Source organism: Pristiophorus japonicus, chromosome 5 (genome assembly GCF_044704955.1).
Source record: "Pristiophorus japonicus isolate sPriJap1 chromosome 5, sPriJap1.hap1, whole genome shotgun sequence".
In the NCBI taxonomy this organism is placed as follows: domain Eukaryota; kingdom Metazoa; phylum Chordata; class Chondrichthyes; family Pristiophoridae; genus Pristiophorus; species Pristiophorus japonicus.
This window is the reverse complement of record NC_091981.1, coordinates 288100665-288116792: the sequence shown is the minus strand read 5'-3', so window position 1 is coordinate 288116792 and position 16128 is coordinate 288100665. Positions and strand designations below refer to the sequence as shown.

At 53.9% G+C, this 16128-nt stretch overlaps 1 protein-coding gene across 7 annotated transcripts in view; it reads left to right on the top strand.

The window, feature by feature from the left end:
• The window catches only part of vill (villin-like), a 213885-nt gene that overhangs the window by 111365 nt on the left and 86392 nt on the right, over positions 1-16128 (top strand). Inside the window, exon 1 of one of the 7 annotated variants that reach the window (XM_070881776.1) lies at positions 13104-13225. The exons of the other annotated variants lie outside the window; for them this stretch is intronic. The gene's annotated coding sequence lies outside the window, so the exon portion shown is untranslated. Of the gene's footprint in view, positions 1-13103; positions 13226-16128 lie in introns of those variants that run through there. 7 annotated transcript variants of the gene reach the window in all.

The following is a 16128-nucleotide window of genomic DNA, read 5'->3' as shown; positions in this document are numbered from 1 at the left end:
CTTCAAAGCCCCCTTGGTAAAGTGCAACATCTTCACTGACACCTGGGAGTCCCTGGCCAAAGACCGCCCTAAGTGGAGGAAGAGTATCTGGGAGGGCGCTGAGCACCTCGAGTCTCGTCGCTGAGAGCATGCAGAAAGCAAGCGCAGGCAGCGGAAGGAGCGTGCGGTAAACCAGGCTCCCTGCCCACCCTAATCTCCAGCCACTGCCTGCCCCACCTGTGACAGAGACTGTAATTCCCGTATTGGACTGTTCAGTCACCTGAGAACGCACTTTTAGAGTGGAAGCAAGTCTTCCTCGACTCCGAGGGACTGCCTATGATGATGATGCTCACCTCACATTATACAGCAGCCCAGATATAGGTGCGAAAAATAAAGATTTAATATATAATCAGTATAGCTACAAACAACTACCAGAACAATAAACAGTGCAGAAAAATAATATATAAACATCATTTACCTTATAAGCCCTCTTACACATGCCTAACCTGCGACTTGACCTCAGTGTCTCCCCTGTGACTGCCTCATGGGTCTGGGAAGGCTGCTGTGTTCCCTGTGTGGAAGCTGCAGATGTCGGGCGCCCTCGAGCAGCTTTGGGCCTGGAAGGGCCGCCTGGAGACTGGTCAACACCCTCCTGGGGGGGGGTTCAGTCTGGCTTGGCTCGGGCCAGGCCATGCGCGGAGGCACTGGGGGAGTGACGGGTCTGGGGCCAGGAATGCTGCGAGCCGGAGGGAGCGCGTCATCCCTATCCTGACCCGAGGAGCCTGAGTAGCTCACCAGGGGCAGCACAATAGCACCACCACCGATGTGAGGGAGCTCAGGTCGGTGCTGTGGCCCCACGCCGGAAGGTCCCCCCGTGGCCCGTGGTGGGCCCAGCCGCGAAAGCAACACTGAGGCCTCGGGGGAACATCCAGCTGAGGCTGCATGCGAGCAGCCACATTCTGAAAACCACCAGATACGGCGGCACTTAGACGCTCCGTCGACTCCTGCAGAGCTGCAGCCATCCTCTCCAAAGCAGCACCGCCGATAGGCTCGTTCCCTCGCGCCTGTGCTGCAATGGCAGCTGTCACATCACCCTAGGGGTGAATCTCCCGTGGGAATAGCGCCCCAATTAAGACTGCAAATTTCAGCTTTGCAGGGCTAATAAGACTGGAACACTTTCTTGTGGTCAAAAAGCTGAATTTGGATCCAGTGGCCACCACAAACTTTGCGGTACTAATCGGGGGAAAAGGGCCTTAACCCCACCAGCTTTTTGGCGGCACGGAATCTCGGCCTCACTAGCACTTACACATTCCCTGATTACCCCGGACAGCCCCCTATATCGGGGACCTCTGACCATGGGGCGGAGCAGACAAAGCCGACCAGGGTACGAACGCACACACACCCTATGTCCAGTGAGGACTGCACTCCTGAAGGCGAGTGACTATTGTAGTGTGGGTAACGTGGCAGCCAATTGTCACACGGTAATTAGAAATGAGATATTGAGCAGCTAAACTACTTTTAGTGATGCTGATTTTGAGGGCTCAATATTGGCCAGGACACAGGGGGAGAACTCCCCCTGCTCTTCTTCGAAACAGTGCCGCGGGATCTTTTACATCCACCTGAGAGGGCAGGCGGGGCTTTGGTTTAACCTGTAACCGGTGGCAACCTCTAAGGTAAACTTGGAGTTGCTAAGGCCGGGGTAAACCGGTTAAACCGGACCACTTCTCTCAGAGGCTGACAGAACTCCTTTGTTTATCCAGCGAACTTTCTTGTTTTGAATTCAGTTTCTCAGGTTTTTTTCCCCTTGTTGGCTGCACCTGTGTGTGTGTGAGTGTGTGTGTGTGTGTGTGTGCGTATGTGAGTGTGTGTGTGAGTGTGTGTGTGTGTGTGTGTGTGCGCGTGTGTGTGTGTGCGCGTATGTGTGTGAGCCTCTATCGCCTGTTGAATGGGCTCCTCCTCTCCCTCTGTTATAAGAACATCAGAAATAGGAGCAGGAGTAGGCCATTCGGCCCCTCGAGCCTACTCCCCCATTCAATAAGATCATGGCTGATCTGATTGTGGACTCAGTTCCACTTCCCTGCCCGCTCCCCATAACCCTTGACTTCCTTATCGCTCAAAAATCTGGCTATCTCCATCTTAAATTTATTCAATGACCCAGCCTCCACAGCTCTCTGGGGCAGAGAATTCCACAGATTTACAACCCTCTGAGAGAAGAAATTTCTCCTCATCTCAGTTTTAAATGGGAGACCCCTTATTCTGAGACTATGTCCCCTAGTTTTAGTTTCCCCTATGAGTGAAAATATCCTCTCTGCATCCACCTTGTCGAGCCCCCTCATTAGCTTATATGTTTCAATAAGATCACCTCTCATTCTTCTGAACTCCAATGAGTAAAGGCCCAACCTGCTCAACCTTGCCTCATAAGTCAGCTCCCTCATCTCTGGAATCAACCTAGTGAACCTTCTCTGAACAGCCTCCAATGCAAGTATATCCTTCCTTAAATACGGAGACCAAAACTGAACGCAGTACTCCAGGTGTGGCCTCACCAATTCCCTGTATAGTTGTAGTAGGACTTCTCTGCTCTTATACTCTATCCCCCTTGCAATAAAGGCCAATAATGTTCCTGTTGCTGGGACGACTGTAGACGTCCATCTTTGGCAATGAGAACAGCGCTCACACAATCCCCTTTGCCATCAGAAGGGTTGAATGGTTCAGCCCTTCACCAGACACCACTTGCTGAAACACAAGGCAAAGATGGAATCTGGTCTGGAAGATCTGGAGCATCTTTTGTCTTCCATTGTTACAATTCGCGATTCAGCATTGTCAACGGGAGACGCCCTCCTAAAGTTCAACCGAACCCGTTGTTCTGGTTAGCCACCTTTTGGTTGATTTTGATATCAATGCACGCGGGCTGCTCCACACCGTGACCAGGCCTCGCCACGCTCTTTGTTTGCATTTTTGCAATTGTTTTCTGTCAGCCCGCCTCCTCCCGCTCCCCTCCCCTGCCGCCCCGCCTCCCCTCCCTCCCCCTTCCCCTGCCTCCCTCCCCCGCCTCCCCTCCCCCACTGCCTCCCCTCCCTCCCCCTTCCCCGCCTCCCTCCCCCGCTTCCCCTCCCCCCCTGCCTCCCCTCCCTCCCCCTTCCCCTGCCTCCCTCCCCCGCCTCCCCTCCCCCCACCGCCTCCCCTCCCTCCCCCTTCCCCTGCCTCCCTCCCCCGCCTCCCCTCCCCCCACCGCCTCCCCTCCCTCACCCTTCCCCTGCCTCGCTCCCCCCGCCTCCCCTGCCCCCCCGCCTCCCCTCCCTCCCCCTTCCCCTGCCTCCCTCCCCCGCCTCCCCTCCCCCCACCGCCTCCCCTCCCTCACCCTTCCCCTGCCTCCCTCCCCCGCCTCCCCTCCCCCCACCGCCTCCCCTCCCTCACCCTTCCCCTGCCTCCCTCCCCTGCCTCCCCTCCCCCCACCGCCTCCCCTCCCTCCCCCTTCCCCTGCCTAGCTCCCCCCGCCTCCCCTGCCCCCCCGCCTCCCCTCCCTCACCCTTCCCCTGCCTCCCTCCCCTGCCTCCCCTCCCCCCACCGCCTCCCCTCCCTCACCCTTCCCCTGCCTCCCTCCCCCGCCTCCCCTCCCCCCACTGCCTCCCCTCCCTCCCCCTTCCCCGCCTCCCTCCCCCGCTTCCCCTTCCCCCCTGCCTCCCCTCCCTCCCCCTTCCCCTGCCTCGCTCCCCCCGCCTCCCCTGCCCCCCCGCCTCCCCTCCCTCCCCCTTCCCCTGCCTCCCTCCCCCGCCTCCCCTCCCCCCACCGCCTCCCCTCCCTCACCCTTCCCCTGCCTCCCTCCCCCGCCTCCCCTCCCCCCACCGCCTCCCCTCCCTCACCCTTCCCCGCCTCCCTCCCCCGCCTCCCCTCCCCCCACCGCCTCCCCTCCCTCCCCCTTCCCCTGCCTCGCTCCCCCCGCTTCCCCTGCCCCCCCGCCTCCCCTCCCTCCCCCTTCCCCTGCCTCCCTCCCCCGCCTCCCCTCCCCCCACCGCCTCCCCTCCCTCACCCTTCCCCTGCCTCCCTCCCCCGCCTCCCCTCCCCCCACCGCCTCCCCTCCCTCACCCTTCCCCTGCCTCCCTCCCCCGCCTCCCCTCCCCCCACCGCCTCCCCTCCCTCCCCCTTCCCCTGCCTCCCTCCCCTGCCTCCCCTCCCCCCACCGCCTCCCCTCCCTCCCCCTTCCCCTGCCTAGCTCCCCCCGTCTCCCCTCCCCCCCGCCTCCCCTCCCTCCCCTTTCCCCTGCCTCCCTCCCCCGCCTCCCCTACCTCCACCGCCTCCCCTCCCTCCCCCTTCCCCTGCCTCCCTCCCCCGCCTCCCCTCCCCCCACCGCCTCCCCTCCCTCCCCCTTCCCCTGCCTCCCTCCCCTGCCTCCCCTCCCCCCACCGCCTCCCCTCCCTCCCCTTCCCCTGCCTCCCTCCCCCGCCTCCCCTCCCTCCCCCTTCCCCTGCCTCCCTCCCCTGCCTCCCCTCCCCCCACCGCCTCCCCTCCCTCCCCCTTCCCCTGCCTCTCTCCCACCGCCTCCCCTCTCTCCCTCCGCCTCCCCTCCCTCCCCCTGCCTCCCCTCGCCTCCGCCTCCCCTCCCTCCCCCTGCCCTCCCTCCCCCATGCCTCCCCTCCTCCCCGCCTCCTCCACCGCCTCCCGTCCCCCACGCCCCCACCCCATCTAATCTTATTTCTACCCACAACCAAGGTTGCGGTTTTCATGGGCTGCAGTGTGTACTGTTCGAGGGCCCAGGGGCAGCACGGGCCAGCCCACACTGCGATATGTGTGCGCGCTCGGTCTGTGCAGCAGAGCTGGTCTCCAGTTAGTCTTGGTTAATGCCTTGCCTCTGGACCAAGACCCAGCTCTGTCAAGCCCGTGTGGTGGCTGGAGTGCAACGGCCACCACACGTTAAAACAATTCACGCACAGGCATCTTCCACCCTTCAGGATATAGTTCTGGATCTGGAATATTAGCTCCTTCATTGAAACACCTGTGAACTCATCCCTTTTTGGCGTGGAAGCAAGTCCTCCTCGCTTCGAGGGACTGCCTATGATGATGATGATGATGATGAAGTACTGCAGCAACTCGCCAAGGCTTCTTCGGCAGCACCTCCCAAACCCACACCCTCTTCCACCTCGAAAGACAAGGGCAGCAGGCGCATGGGAACACCACCACCTCCAAGTTACATATCATCCCAACTTGGAAATATATCGCCGTTCCTTCATCGTCGCTGGGTCAAAATCCTGGAACTCCCTCCCTGACAGCACTGTGGGAGCACCTTCACCACACGGACTGCAGCATAAGCACCTATGCTTCATATGTTTGTTGATGGCAAACAATCCTACCCTCTCTACCACCATACTCTTCCCCAAGCCCTGGCTCAGTGGGTATCACTCTCGCCTCTGAGTCAGAAGGTTCAAATCCCACTCCAGAGACTTGAATATAAAATCTAGGCTGACATTCCAGCCAAGTGCTGAGGGAGTGCTGCACTGTCGGAGGTGCCATCCTTCGGATGAGACGTTTATCCGAGGCCCTGTCTGCTCTCTCAGGTGGACGTAAAAGATCCCACAGCACTATTTTAAGAAGAGCAGGGGTGTTCTCCCCGGTGTCCTGCCCAATATTTATCCCTCAGTCAACATAAAGAAAACAGATTATTTGGGCACTATCACACTGCTGTTTGTGGGAGCTTGCTGTGTGCAAATTAGCTGCCGCCCTATCCTAATTACAACACTGACTACACTTCAAAAGTACTTCATTGGCTGTAAAGCGCTTTTGAGACGTCTGGTGGTCGTGAAAGGTGCTATATAAATGCAAGTCTTTCTTTTTCTTTAGAGACACTTTCATGAATCGGAATTCTCTGAAACTGGTCAAGGCCTCTCCTCAGACCCCCTTGAGAAGTGGGTGGAGCTTCTTCCTGAACTCATGTTCCCTGAATCACTCCGTGCCCCAGGATTACTGGTCCTATCACATAACCACCTGCAGCACCGGCTGGGAGCAGTCAAACCAGCTTCCCGGCCAGACCACAGGGTCCATCTTTGACACAGATCCCCTGTTTGTTTAGGGCTTGATGAAATTTCCGGTTACCTTTGGCATTATTGAAGTTGCACACAGCCCGGCATCAGACACTTGCTTTGCTGTCATTGCAAATGCATTTTCAAAAAGCGCTCTACTCGGAGCTCCTTCACGGCAAACGAGCCAGAGGTGGGCAGAGGAAACGCTACAAGGACACCCTCAGAGCCTCCCTGATAAAGTGCAACATTCCCACCGACACCTGGGAGTCCCTGGCCATTGACCGCCCTAGGTGGAGGAAGTGCATCCGGGAGGGCGCTGAGCACCTCGAGTCTCATCGCCGAGAGCATGTAGAAATCAAGCGCAGGCAGCGGAAAGAGCGTGCGGCAAACCAGTCCCACCCACCCCTTCCCTCAACGACTATCTGTCATAGAAACATAGAAACATAGAAAATAGGTGCAGGAGCAGGCCATTCAGCCCTTCTAGCCTGCACCGCCATTCAATGAGTTCATGGCTGAACATGAAACTTCAGTACCCCCTTCCTGCTTTCTCGCCATAACCCTTGATCCCCCGAGTAGTAAGGACTTCATCTAACTCCCTTTTGAATATATTTAGTGAATTGGCCTCAACTACTTTCTGTGGTAGAGAATTCCACAGGTTCACCACTCTCTGGGTGAAGAAGTTTCTCCTCATCTCGGTCCTAAATGGCTTACCCCTTATCCTCAGACTGTGACCCCTGGTTATGGACTTCCCCAACATTGGGAACATTCTTTCTGCATCTAACCTGTCTAAACCCGTCAGAATTTTAAACGTTTCTATGAGGTCCCCTCTCATTCTTCTGAACTCCAGTGAATACAAGCCCAATTGATCCAATCTTTCTTGATAGGTCAGTCCCGCCATCCCGGGAATCAGTCTGGTGAACCTTCGCTGCACTCCCTCAATAGCAAGAATGTCCTTCCTCAAGTTAGGAGACCAAAACTGTACACAATACTCCAGGTGTGGCCTCACCAAGGCCCTGTACAACTGTAGCAACACCTCCCTGCCCCTGTATTCAAATCCCCTCGCTATGAAGGCCAACATGCCATTTGCTTTCTTAACCGCCTGCTGTACCTGCATGCCAACCTTCAATGACTGATGTACCATGACACCCAGGTCTCGTTGCACCTTCCCTTTTCCTAATCTGTCACCATTCAGATAATAGTCTGTCTCTCTGTTTTTACCACCAAAGTGGATAACCTCACATTTATCCACATTATACTTCATCTGCCATGCATTTGCCCACTCACCTAACCTATCCAAGTCACTCTGCAGCCTAATAGCATCCTCCTCGCAGCTCACACTGCCACCCAACTTAGTATCATCCGCAAATTTGGAGATACTGCATTTAATCCCCTCGTCTAAATCCGACCTGTGATGGGGACTGTGGTTCTCGTATTGGACTGTCCAGCCAGCTAAGAACTCATACTAAGAGTGGAAGCAAGTCTTCCTCGATTCCGAGGGACTGCCTATGATGATGATGATTTTCAAAATCCTTAATAACTAAATTGTCGCAAAAAACTGCTTCACTCACCCACTCCAGGGAAGGGTCATCTATACCCGATCTGGTCTACACATGATGGCAGCCCACACACTATGAGGTTACATAGGAACAGGAGGAGCCCATTCCCGCCTCGAGCCTGTTCCGCCACTCAGTGAGATCACATCCGATCTGTAACTGAACTCTATCTCCCTGCCTCGGTTCCGTTGCCGAACAAAATCCTGTCGCTCTCGGTTTGGACATGTTCAAATCTCCCCCAGCGTCAACCGCTTTTTTTTGGGGGGTGGGGGGGGGGAGGAGAGTTCCAGAATTCCACCACCCTTTGTGTGACGACGTGCTTCCTGACATCAACCCTGAACGATCCAGCTCTAATTTTAAGGTTATAGAAAGACTTGCATTTATATAGCGCCTTTCACGACCACCGGACGTCCCAAAGCGCTTTGCAGCCAATGAAGTATTTTTTGGAGTGTAGTCACTGTTGTAATGTAGGAAATGCGGCAGCCAATTTGCGCACAGCAAGCTCCCACAAATAGTAATGCGAGAATTGACCAGATAATCTGTTTTTAGTCATTGAGGAATAAATATTAGCTCAGGACACCAGAGAGAACTCCCCAGCTCTTCTTCGAAATAGTGTTAAGGGATCTTTTGCGTCCACCTGAGAGAGCTTCGCTTTAACATTCCATCCGAAGGATGGGTGTCCCTTTGTTCTGGCCTCCCTCAGCAGAGAAATAGTTTCTCTCTGTCTAGCTTATAAAATCCTTTAATCATTTTAAGCATATCAATTAGATCATCTCTTAATCTTCTCTATACGAGGGAAGACAAGCCTTGTCTATGCAGCCTGTCCTCATAATTTAACCCTTTTATCCCCAGGATCATTCTGGGTGAATCTGCGTTGCGCCCCCTTTCAAAGCCGATATATCTTTCCTGAGGGGCGGTGCCCAGAACGGAATACAGTGCTCCAGATGTGGTCTAACCACAACTCTATACAGCTGTGGCATCACTTCCACCCCCTTGAGGTTAACATTCCATTAGCTTTTTTAACAATTCTCTGTACCTATCCACTAGCATTTAGTGAACGTCTGAAGCAGCCTAGCAAGCCTCCAGTTTTTAAAAATTAGTTCCAGGTTGTGGATGTCGCTGGCAAGGCCGGCATTTATTGCCCATCCCTAATTGCCCTTGAGAAGGTGGTGGTGAGCCGCCTTTTTGAACCGCTGCGGTCCGTGTGGTGAAGGTGCTGTTGGGGAGGGAGTTCCAGGATGTTGACCCAGAGACGATGAAGGAACGGCGATATATTTCCAAGTCAGGATGGTGTGAGACTTGGAGGGGAACTTGGAGGCGATGGTGTTCCCGTGCGCCTGCTGCCCTTGTCCTTCGAGGCAGTAGAGGTCGCGGGTTTGGGAGGTGCTGCCGTAGAAGACTTGGCGATTTGCTGTAGTACATCTTGTAGATGGTACACACTGCAGTCACGATGCACCGGTGGTGGAGGGAGTGAATGTTTAAGGTGGTGGATGGGGTGCCAATCAAGCGGGCTGCTTTGCCCAGGATGGTGTTGAGCTTCTTGAATGTTGTTGGAGCTGCACCCATCCAGGCAAGTGGAGAGTATTCCATCACACTCCTGACTTGTGCCGTGTAGATGGTGGGAAGGCTTTGGGGAGTCAGGAGGTGAGACACTCACCGCAGAATACCCAGCCTCTGACCTGCTCTTGTTGCCACAGCGTTTACGTGGCTGGCTTATACAACCATTCGGTACCCCGCCACCACCTTCTCAGGACAATTAGGGACAGGCAACAAATGTCAGCCTTGCCAGCGACGCCCACACCCCGAGAAGAAACATAAAAAATAAATCCTCCCAGATCACCAAGTGAAGCCTTGACTGCGGGACAAGGGGGCCTGGGTACAAATCAGTTAAAGGTAAGTTTGAGCACTTCTAGCACAACGAGTGATTAGCACTTGGGATGGTATCCTGGGAATAACGGAATGCGCAGAACTTCGGGACTCAGTTCGATGCTGTAATGCTGGAACACTGGTGTTCTGTGGAAGCTTGAGTTAGATGGGCTGAATGGCCCCCCTCATCTGTACTTACCACGCCTTCAGCTGACTGGGCCCTAAGCTCTGGAATTCTCTCCCTAATCCTCTCCACCTCTCTATCCCCCTTTAAGACGCTCCTCAAAACCCAGCTCTTCGACCAACCTTTTGATCGCCTGTCCTAATATGTGGCTCGGTGTCAAATTTAAGTTTGATAAAGCTCCTTGAAGTGCCCTGGGGACGTTTGTTTTAACTACATTAAAGATGCTATATAAATGCAAGTGGTTATTGTAATGTATGGATCTGTGAGTAGGCTCACAGATTTGTAGAGCTGTTGCATTGTGAGTGAGCCTGGCTAAGCCACTCACAATGCAACAGCTCTACAAATCTGTGAGCGTACTGATGTTCACAAAACTCAATAAAACCCCAGCCAGTTGGGTCTAGGCCATCCACAATGAGAATTGTGAGCCTAGTGGATGAACTGATAATGTGTAGTGTGATTGTTAAACCTTTGTTAATAAACCAACTAGTTACTGATAGCAATGTGTTGCTATGAATTCTTAAAAAAAAGAACCCATAAAGCAAATCATCATCATCATAGGCAGTCCCTCGAATCGAGGATGACTTGCTTCCATGTCAAAAAGTTCACAGGTGTTTCAATGAAGGACCTAAAATTCCAGGTCCTGAACTAAATCCTGAAGGGTGGAAGATGCCTGTGGGTGGATTTTTTTAACGTGTGGTGACCGTTGCACACCAGCCATCACACGGGGTTGACAGAGCGAGGTCTTGGTCCAGTGGCAAGGGTTAACCAAGACAACTGGAGACCAGCTCTGCTGCACAGACCTAGTGCGCACACATAACGCAGTGTGGGCTGGGCCCGTGCTGCCCCTGGGCCCTTGGCTCTTCTGGGCCCTGAACTCACGCCTCTCCTGGGCCCCGATCACATCCCTCTACAGTCTCTCGCCACTCCTTTGCCCCGACCTCGCCGCTCCTGCAGTACCTGCCCACGCTCCAATCACCGACCTGGACCTTGGTGATGTCCCTCTTCACTGTCATCGTTCTCCTGCTCCAGCACATGCTGAGCGGGCCCTGGCCTGCGAGCTCCATCGGAGTTCCTCCACACCCTCTTCAACCGCCTGTTCCAGTCTGTCCCGGTAGAATTTCATCAACTGATAATCGTCACACTTTGACACGAGATAAGTGACAGTGGAGTTCAGATCTGTCTCCATTCTCATTCCTTTTGAAGACGTTGGATCTTGGGTCCTGTTTGGACCTTCAGACATGGTGGCGATGGGTAATCCCAGATTCTGATGCTCTTTCTCCCCAGTCGAAGCAAACACATTACATCTATCAACACAATGAGACATGGAGATAAGCAGAAAAATTCGACTTTTATTTGAAATAAAAGCAGACTTTATCGTCCTGTTTAGAAATTCTCATGCTGCCGACTGAAAAAATCCGACCACTGGATAGTTGGGAATTCCGGGTAAATTTACTCACTTCTGTCCAAAAAACGCAACTTGGTAACAAGGCCCATCCTGGCAGGCCGGTAAAAGATGGGTAGCTGGTTTGAGGTTGTGGCTGTCTTGTCCGATCAGGGTAGCCCTGGGTTGCAACACGCATTCTCTCCCACACATAAGGAATGCCGTCAGGGAGTTACGTAATGTGGGTAACAGAAGGCTTACTGTTGCTGCGATAAAGGGCAGAATATAGTTCCTGCCAACAGCACCTTCCTGTGGCTGGCTTTGTGCCGTGTGTCGCCTGGGATTACTTTTGATGGCTGCACACACGATAGACTTTCTGCGTTCAATGTGCGGGCTGATGTCGATACCTCAGAGGCTGCTGGTTGCCAGCTTCATGTTCAGACGCAGGGACTGAGCTGAGCAAGTGCACAGGGAGCGCCTTTCCTTGTTGTCTTCCGTCAATGATGGCACAATGCCAAAAACAGGCTAACCTCGTGAGAAAGCGAGACCTTGCATTTATAGTCACCATCGCCGGGCCTCCCAAGGCTCTTTTACAGCCAATGAAGTACGCCTATTTTTTGAAGTGCAGGTCACCTTCGTCACGTAGGAAAGTACAGCAGCTCAATTTACACACAGCAAGATCCCACAAACAGCGATGTGATAAATGAGCAGATTATCTGTTTTTCAGGTATGTTGGTTGAGGGATAAATATTGGCCAGGACACCAGGGGGAACTCCCCTGCTCTTTTCGTGTTGGCATCATGTGATAGTTTACATCCACTTGAGAAGGCAAACAGGTTTAACGTCTTAGCCGAAGGACGGCACCTGCAACGGTGCAGCACTCCCTCAGCACTAACACTGGAGTCTCAGCCGAGATTTTGCACTCACGTCTCTGCAGTGGGGCGTGAACCTACAACCGTCTGACTCACACTCACACTCGCCTCGGAGTCAGAAGGTTGTGGGCTCAAGACCCACTCCAGGAACTTGAGCGCATAAATCTAGGCTGACACTCCAGTGCAGTGCTGAGGGAGTGCTGCACTGCCGGAGGTGCCATCTATCAGGTGAGACGTTAAACCGAGGCCTCATCTGCTCTCTCAGGTGGATGTAAAAGATCCCACGGCACTATTTCGAAGAAGAGCAGGGGAGTTCTCCCCGGTGTCCTGGGCCAATATTTATCCCTCAATCAACATAACAAAAACTGATTATCCGGTCATTATCACATTGCTGTTTGTGGGAGCTTGCTGTGCACAAATTGGCTGCTGTGTTTCCTACATTACAACAGTGACTACACTCCAAAAGTACGTCATTGGCTGTAAAGAGCTTTGAGACGTCCGGTGGTTGTGAAAGGCGCTATATAAATGCGAGACCTATGTCTTTCAGAAGTGAGAGTGCTACCCACTGAGCCATGACTGACCCAATCATTGCCATCAAACTCCATCAATGAGTCTACAACAGACTCAGACACGAGCTGGAGGGCTTTGGGAACCACAGGTCTACAGTCCCCTGTTCCTCCCGAGCAATGCTACACTCGCCACGTCATGTCTCAAGTTACTCAAAGCCTGTATCCCCAAAACGTTATTTTCTGAAATAAATCTATCTCATTCGCATCGGAGTGAACCACCGTCTCCCGGGGGAGCCTGATCGCTCGCTCACGGAGGGGCAATGTTAATCTAACCCGCCCGGCGACTGAGGGGATCGGGGGGGGGGAGGGGGGGGGTGGCGGAGCTGGTTTTTTAACCCCGCCCGATTCTCCTCTCCGTTGCGGTAAATGGAGAGCGATATCGGGCGGGGTGTAAAGACAGGCGCCCTACCCCAATCCGTGGGACCCTCGCCCGGCCGGTGAGGTCAAAATTGCCCCCTTTCCACAGATTGCTTTGGACAGTACCCCCTCCCCTGCCGCTCACCCCCCCCCCCCTCCCCCGCTAGTTCAAGCACTGCCTGTCAAGCGAGGGCGAAGGGGGGGTGTGGGGGTGATTCCTCTTTAAGACCAACGCTCCCGAGCTCAATGAAGCAACAGCAAATATTTGTCCAGCTTATTTCAACCAGTCGGGTGCGTCAGAACCAAAAAACAATATTCAGGTGTGTTCAGGGCAGTGGTGCGGATAGAGTGCTGATTGCTGGCTCCTGAGCTCTGCCTGCTAAGCGATCTTTGCAACGAGGAGAAACGTATCCTGGATCAACACAGCCTTTTCCCTCAATGCCTTACAGAGCAGGTGGGTGAAGGAGCTGGAATGATTTCCGATTGTTTCCCGTGAATCAGACAGGATTGAGGTGTTTCCTGCTGGGGTTGTGTGTGTGTGCGTGTGTGTGTAGTAGGCCGCACCGTTTACCTCAGACCCTGACCGCGTGCATATACGCAGCAGCCTAACCTCCGAGCACCTGCTCTGTAAGGCATTGAGGGAAAAGTCTCCGTTGATCCACGATACGTTTATCCCCGTTGCAAGGATCGCTTAGCAGGCAGAGCTTAGCGGCAGGAGATTTTAAAATCTCTCTCATAAATTCTCTGACTGCAGTAAACGCTGGCCTTTCCTGCTGCTTCCCACGTCAGCCGTGACTCTCGCCTCTGAATCATAAGGGCGTGGGTTCAAGGCCACACTCCAGGAACTTTGAGCACAAAATCTCTCTCCCAGTGAGGGAGCGCTGCATCATCGGAGGTGCCGTCTTTCAGATGAAATATTAAACCGAGGGCCCCGTCTGCGCTCTCAGGTGGACGCAAAAGATCCCACTGCCACTACTTCGAAGAAGAGCAGGGGAGATATCCCCGGTGTCCTGGCCATATATTTATCCCTCAACCAACATCTGATCCGGTCATTATCCGGTCATTGTGTTTGTGTGGGAGCTTGCTGTGCGCACATTGGCCGCCGCGTTTCCCACATTGCAACAGTGACTGGTCTTCAAAAAAGTGACTTCATTGGCTGTGAAGCGCCCTGCCGTCGCGAAAGGCGCTATATAAATGCAATTCCTTATTATTAATATTGAAACTAAGCGGCCGATAATGCAATACGTCAGCGTGATTTTGGACCAGTGGCGGAGCTCCCCTCCTTCCCTCCCTCCCCCGGGGTGCTACCCTGCTAAAGTTGAGCCCCGGGTGTACGTGGACATGGTGCTGGGTAGCACAGAGCTTTGTGCAGGGAAAAGGGGCTCCCTTTGGTTTCTTCCATTTTGTGAGGGGACCGTAACCTGGTGGAGGTTCGACCAACGAGAGCGTGAGGAGTTTTGAGGTCCGGGAAAGGCCCAGCAAGCCACCCCCCTTCCCCCCCCCCAACCCCCTGCCATTTTTTAGTAAATCCCAGTCCCACCTAGCCGCCGACTTGCCACATGAGGGATCACTCCCCCGTCCAATCCACCCCCCTCCCCCCCCCACAGTAATATGGTACTTTGCAGAGGTCAGAGTTGATGCACCGTGCCACAATCCTGGTGCTTGCCCGCAATCCCCAGCGGCGTTAGAACCCGGTTGAGCTGTCAGAGTGGAGATGGGGGTTGGCAGGGGTCTGGCGGGCAGTGTAGGTACTGGTTGGGAAGCTTTCCCCACAAGGAGAGAAAAAAAAACGGCAGAGGCCTGCGAATTAGGCCCCCGGTGCTGATTGGTTGCCATGGCGAAATAGTGCATGGGCGCCGAGAACTTTAGGAACAGGAGTAGGCCGTTTCCAGCCTGCTCCCCCCCCCATTCAGTCAGATTGTGGCTGATCTGTATCTTTAGAGAAAGGCTTGGTTTTCAAACGCTACTTGTCGCTGTTTAATTTTATAAATGGTTGTGTGTTAATCATTGGTGACGCCCCTCCCCCTCTCCACGCCCCCACCCCACCCCGTACTTAATGACCCCTGACCCCACAAGAGTTGAGGCAGCGGTGGGAAATATTTTGGATTTGGGCAGCGTGGTAACACCTTGTAGATTCAGTGAAGGTGACCGGCCACCATTACCTGCTGTGGCCTATTTGTGACATCGCTCTCGATGCCTCCCATTGCCCAGCACCTTCACTGCGAGGACTGCAGTGGTTCAAGAAGGCAGCCCGCCAGCATGTTCTTTTCTTTACTCGATCACGGGATGTGGACATCGCTGGCATGGTCGGCATTTATTGCCCATCCCTAATTGCCCTTGAGAAGATGGAGGTGAGCTGCCTTCTTGAACCGCTGCAGACCGTGTGGTGAAGGTGCTCCCACAGTGCTGTTAGGGAGGGAGTTCCAAGATTTTGACCCAGCGACGATGAAGGAATGGCCGATATATTTCCAAGTCAGGATGGTGAGTGACTTGGAGGGGAACTTGCAGGTGATGGTGTTCCCATGCACCTGCTGCCCTTGTCCTTCTAGGGGGTAGAGGTCGCGGGTTTGGGAGGTGCTGCCGAAGAAGCCTTGGCGAGTTGCTGCAGTGCATCTTATAGATGGTACACACTGCAGCCACGGTGCGCCGGTGATGTGGGGAGTGAATGTTTAAGGTGGTGGATGGGGTGCCAATCAAGCGGGTTGCTTTGTCCTGGATGGTATCGAGATTCTTGAGTGTTGTTGGAGCTGCACTCATCCAGGCAAGTGGGCAACCTGGGAAGTGGGCAACCTGGGAAGTGGGCAACCTGGGAAGATCAGTAAATGTGACTCTGCCAGCCTAATGTGCCTCTCGGTAGTAAGGAAGTGGGGCGGTGTTGTGGGGCGACTACTGTCCTCCAGACCATAATTCCTGACTTACCTTTGCGGGGGGTGGGGGGAGGTCAAGTCTGGTAAAAGGACACCGGACAGCCTGAGAAAGACAGGAATCCAAAGTCGTAAAGTGTTTTCTTTCATTAGGTGCAGCAGTTATAATGGGTGACTTTAATATGCATATAGATTGAGCTAACCAAACTGGAAGCAATACGATGGGGGAAGATTTCCTGGAGTGCATAAGGGATGGTTTTCTAGACCAATATGTCGAGGAACCAACTAGGGGGGAGGCCATCTTAGACTGGGTGTTGTGTAATGAGAGAGGATTAATTAGCAATCTCGTTGTGCGAGGCCCCTTGGGGAAGAGTGACCATAATATGGTGGAATTCTACATTAGGATGGAGAATGAAACAGTTAATTCAGAGACCATGGTCCAGAACTTAAAGAAGGGTAACTTTGAAGGTATGAGGCATTAATTAGCTAGGAT